Here is a 5,952-nt window from a genome sequence, read left to right as displayed (position 1 = left end):
TGTAAGCCTAGTCTTCTATCACTACTATTATGAAATGGGTTCCAAAATTCAGAAAACTATCTAAGTGACTGCTTCAGTACATGTACTAAGCAAAAGGCTCTCAGTGGACATTCCTATGGTCTGAGGTTTTACAAAATGGTCTCTTCCCCAAGGAAATACAGCATAACACCTTACTTTCTTCTGGCAATCATATTATTTGTCATATTGGTGCTTCAAGAAAGAAAGTCCAAAGTCAATACTATACAACCTTACTAGAAATTTGGCATTGCTATTGTAAAATGTAACACAAAAATGGGAAAAGAATTACAAAAAATATCTGAAAGGATAAGGGATAGAAAATTCTATAAACTGAAAAAAGAATGATAGTTTATTATAGTAAATCAGAGAGTAATAAATACTCAGAAAATAAAAGCATAATAACTGTAGAAATACTTTCTTTATTTCAAAAAAACCAAAAATACACAATTTGTTTTTTATCTAAAATTTACAGAATATGTCCAATTTATCAGGAAAAACCAACCAAGTCCCTGTATGAAAATATTAGGATTTAAACACTTTTTAGTAATAGATCTTTGAGCATTGGAACCTTGATATCCTCATTCTTTTGAGCAATTCATTCTAGCACTATGCAATGAACGTGATCCAGAAGAAGCACTAGACCACAAGTCAGAAAATGAGACTAGTTCTACCATATGCTACTTTTGTTATAAAGAAAAATCACTGATTTCTCTTGTGTCAGTTTGCTTATTTATAGAATAAGTGTGTGTGTGTGTGTGTGTGTGTGTGTGTGTGTGTGTGTGTGAAAATATATGCATACGTATATATTCTCTTGCTCTCTACTAGACTTTTATGAACGGTTCTATAAGGAACTGGAGAGTGAATATAGAAGATGGAATAAGATGTCACTTTTAATAGTGCTGCCATTACCAGTACAGGAAAATAGCTCCTCTCAGCTCCCCCATATGTAACTTAAATAGTCAACAAACATTTCAATTGTTCAGGCCTGTGAGGGAAAATCTGGATAAAAATGCAAGGCCACTGTGCCTAGGCACCTAGTTATGCCAGATTACATTTAGAGCTTATTGATTCCATATGCATGCTTGTGGGAATATAACATACAGGGATACTGAAAAAAGGAGGGGGGTACTGCCCTATGAAAGCATGTCAGACCACTGGCTAAATTATTTTGCTTTTCATTAATGTGTACTTCCAGGAAAGAACCTTGAAACAGAACTCTTTAGAAATTACTTTAATCCCACCTGTGCCAACAAATTACTAAATGCAATGTGATAAAATAACCAGCACTTTCCAAGAAAATGATGAAGACTCTATTCTTTAGGTAACAGACCAGATCTTCTATTCACTTATTAATTCATTATTCTCAATTTTGTTAAAAAAGAAGGAGAACAAGAAAAGAAAAAAAGCTTCATGTAGTCAAGAAAAGAAAGATTCCTGACTTCTTTTCAAATGTTTTAACTGACAGTGAAATAGCTACCTTACCACCAGATATATTTTTTGAAATAATTTTTTATCAAGAGTTAATTCAGGGGACTTCCCTGGCATCCAGTGGTTAAGACTTCACCTTCCAATGTGGGCAGTGTGGGTTCAATCCCTGGTTGGGGAGCTGGGATCCCACATGTCTCATGGCCAAAAAACCAAAACATAAAACAGAAACAATATTGTAACAAATTCAATAAAGACTTTAAAATTGTCCACAACAAAAAAATCTTTAAAAAAAAAAAAGGAGTTAATTCAGGACTTTCCAAGATGGTGGAGGAGTAGGAGGACATGGAGTTCATCTCTCCTCACAAACGGATCAAGAATACATCTACAAATGGAACAATTCTCACAGAGCACCTGAGGAACACTAGCAGAGGACTTCGGACACCTAAAATGACAAGAAAGATCCCCACGTAAGCAGGTAGGATGAAAGAAAGAAGGGAAAAGGAAGAGGAGAGGAAGTAGGTTGAGACCTGAACCCCTGGCGGGGAGCTGGAAGTGAGGAGAGGTTCCCACGTCTGGGGAAGCTCCCTCACCAGTGAGAAGATCAACTGGGACAGAAGGGGAATTTTGGGGGCTCGAGGAGAGCCCAGAACTGGACTGTGACAGGCAGGACAGAGTGAGACCTATACAGATGGTCTGTGCCACAGCCCTGTGCACCCCAGCCTGATACAGGTGTCCACTGTTGTGCACGGGGCCGGGTGCTGGAACGTGGGCTTTGGAGAGCAGACCCAGGGAGGGGACTGCTGTTGGCTGTGAGGAGACAGCTAGAGGGGATGGGAGTTACGAGCTCTGCAATGAGGAATGCACATGGAGGAAGCCTGAACTGCCACAGAAGTGAAGTGCCGTTGTTGAGTGAAGTACAAAGGGCAGGGCCAACATTGCAGTATCTTGCCTCATGTGCTGCTCCTGCCTCCACAGGCATTGGAGAGGGCTCCGGCTAGAGCCAGATGGCATGTACTTGCCATCACCTTCTCCGCCACCCCCATCCCCGGCTGGGTGACCCGCTCATCCCAATTGTAACCTGATTGCCTCGCGCATTCCAATCACTACCCCAGCACCCTCCCAACTGGGTGGCCTGCTCACTGCAATCACCGCCTCAGCTTCTTCTTGCCTTACAGGTTGGTGTGCTCCAGCAACTTCTGGAGCAGACTACAATGGGAGGAAAATATGCAGAGGTGGGGATGAAACCACAACTGAGCACCAGGTGCCATGTAACTAAGGAAGAAGAGCAGAAATCTCTCCTCATGGCTGCACGAACCATGGAGTTACACCTCCACTGACAGCTTCCTAAATTCACCACCTTTGAAACATCCACAAAAGACAACAAGTACTCCTGAAGCTGGGACAGGTCTGGCTTTAGCAGCTGTGGGCTTTGTGGGCACATACACAGAGGGGTTGGGCCAGGTCAGAGTCTGAGCTGCCTGCATAGCTCCCACAGTGGGTCCAGGTGCATGACTACTGCAGACCCTGGGACCTGACCTCAGTGGATCTGTGCTACTGGCTTGGTGAAAACAATGTCTGAGTGTCACCAGGGCCAACTGTTGGCATATGCATAGCTAAGGTGGGACCAAGAGCAGTGCCAACAACAGTGTACTTTGTGAGCCCAAACAGTGAGAGAAATGGGACACAACAGAGCACATTCACAAGTAAACAGCTCCAGAGAAGGAATACTCAGTGGCTTCTCTCCCAGCAGGAGTGCTCCAATCCCAACTACCTCACACCAAAAATCATAAACACAGGTAAGAATCAGATCTGGAGTGCTCTACTCCAACAAATAGGGAGCAGACCTTACCCCTGATAGGGCATTGACAACCACAGAGCAAAGGGGAAGCCCCACTCAATCTCCAGAGCAGGCTTTGGTCACCACAACACCAGTCAGCCCCCAATCACGGGGATAACAGCACAAGCCTTGGGACCAGTCTCACCCACCAGTGGGCAGGTACCAGAAGCAAGAGGAACAATGAACCTGCAGCCTGAAGAAAGAAAGCCACAAACACAGTAAGTTAGACAAAATGAGATGACAAAGAAATATGTTGCAGATGAAGGAGCAAGAAACAAACCTACAAGAACAACTAAATGAAAAGGAGATAGGCAATCTACCTGAAAAAGAATTCAGAGTAATGATAGTAAAGATTATCCAAGATCTCAGAAAAATAATGGAAGCACCAATCAAGAAGACACAAGAGAGGAGCTTCAAGATGGTGGAAGAGTAAGACGAGGAGATCACCTTCTTCCACACAGATACATCAGAAATACATTTACATTTGGAATTGCTCCTATAGAACACCTACTGAGCGCTGGCAGAAGACCTCAGACCTCCCAAAAGGCAAGAAACTCCCCACATACCTGGGAAAGGCAAAAGAAAAAAGAAAAAACAGAGACAAAGAATAGGGATGGGACCTGAACCAGTGGGAGGGAGCTGAGAAGGAGGAAAGATTTCCACACACTAGGAAGCCCCTTCGTGGGCGAAGACTGCGGGTGGCAGAGGGGGGAAGCTTCGGAGCCACGGAGGAGAGCGCAGCAACAGGGGTGCAGAGGGCAAAGCGGAGAGATTCCCGCACAGAGGATCAGTGCCAACCAGCACTCACCAGCCCGAGAGGCTTGTCTGTTCACCCCTGGGGGCAGGCGGGAGCTGGAAGCTGAGACTCGGGCTTCAGTCGGATTGCAGGGAGAGGACTGGGGTTGGCTGCATGAACATAGCCTGAAGGGGTTAGTGCACCACAGCTAGCCAGGAAGTAGTCTGGGAAAATGTCTGGAGCTGCGTAAGAGGCAAGAGACTTTTTCTTCCCTCTTTGTTTCCTGGTGTGTGAGGAGAGGGGATTAAGAGTGCTGCTTAAAGAAGCTCCAGAGACGGGCACGAGCCATGGCTATCAGTGCGGACCCCAAGACAGGCATGAGATGCTAAGACTGCTGCTGCAGCCACCAAGAAACCTGTGAGCAAGCACAGGTCACTATCCACACCTCCCCTCCTGGGAGCCTGTGCAGCCCGCCACTGCCAGGGTCCCGTGATCCAGGGACAACTTCCCTGGGAGAATGCACAGCGCGCCTCAGGCTGGTGCAACGTCATGCTGGCCTCTGCCGCCGCAGGCTCGCCCCGCATCTGTACCCCTCCCTCCCCCCAGCCTGAGTGAGCCAGAGCTCCCGAATCAGCTGCTCCTTTAACCCCGTCCTGTCTGAGCGAAGAACAGACGCCCTCAGGCGACCTACACGCAGAGGTGGGTCCAAATCCAAAGCTGAACCCCGGGGGCTGTGTGAACAAAGAGAAAGGGTAATTTCTCCCAGCAGCCTCAGGAGCAGTGGATTAAAGCTCCACAATCAACTTGATGTACCCTGCATCTGTGGAATACCTGAATAGACAACAAATCATCCCAAATTGAGGAGGTGGACTTTGGGAGCAAAGATATATTATTTTTTCCCCTTTTTTCTCTTTTTGTGAGTGTGTATGTGTATGCTTCTGTGTGTGATTTTGTCTGTAGAGCTTTGCTTTCACCATTTGTCTTAGGGTTCTGTCCATACTTATTTTTTTTTTTTTACTTTAAAAATTTTTTTCCTTAATAATTATTTCTTATTTTCTATTTTAATAACTTTATTTTACTTTATTTTACTTTATTTTATTTTATCCTCTTTCTTTCTTTCTTTCTAATTTTTCTCCCTTTTATTCTGAGCCGTGTGGATGAAAGGCTCTTGGTGCTCTAGCCAGGAGTCGGTGGTGAGCCTCTAAGGTGGGAGAGCCAACTTCAGGACACTGGTCCACAAGAGACCTCCCAGCTCCACGTAATATCAAATGGCAAAAATCTCCCAGAGATCTCCATCTCAATGCCAAGACCCAGCTTCACTCAACGAGCAGCAAGCTACAGTGCTGGACACCCTATGCCAAACAACTAGCAAGACAGGAACACAGCCCCATCCATTAGCAGAGAGGTTGCCTAAAATCATAATACGGCCACAGACACCCCAAAACACACCACCAGATGTGGACCTGCACACCAGAAAGACAAGATCCAGCCTTATCCACCAGGACACAGGCAAGAGTCCGCTCCACCAGGAAGCCTAAAGAACACTCTGAACCAACATTACCACTGGGGACAGACACCAAAAACAACGGAAACTATGAACCTGCAGCCTGCGAAAAGGAGACCCCAAACACAGTAAGTTAAGCAAAATGAGAAGACAGAAAAGCACACAGCAGATGAAGGAGCAAGGTAAAAACCCAACAGATCTGATAAATGAAGAGGAAATAGGCAGTCTACCTGAAAAAGAATTCAGAATAATGATAGTAAAGATGACACAAAATCTTGGAAATAGAATAGAAAAAATACAAGAAACGTTTAACAAGGACCTAGAAGAACTAAAGAGCAAACAAACAATGATGAACAAAACAATAAATGAAATTAAAAATTCTCTAGAAGGGATCAATAGCAGAATAACTGAGGCAGAAGAATGGATAAG

The sequence above is a fragment of the Balaenoptera ricei genome, chromosome X (genome assembly GCF_028023285.1).
Source record: "Balaenoptera ricei isolate mBalRic1 chromosome X, mBalRic1.hap2, whole genome shotgun sequence".
Lineage (NCBI taxonomy): Eukaryota > Metazoa > Chordata > Mammalia > Artiodactyla > Balaenopteridae > Balaenoptera > Balaenoptera ricei.
This window is presented reverse-complemented; position numbering follows the sequence as displayed.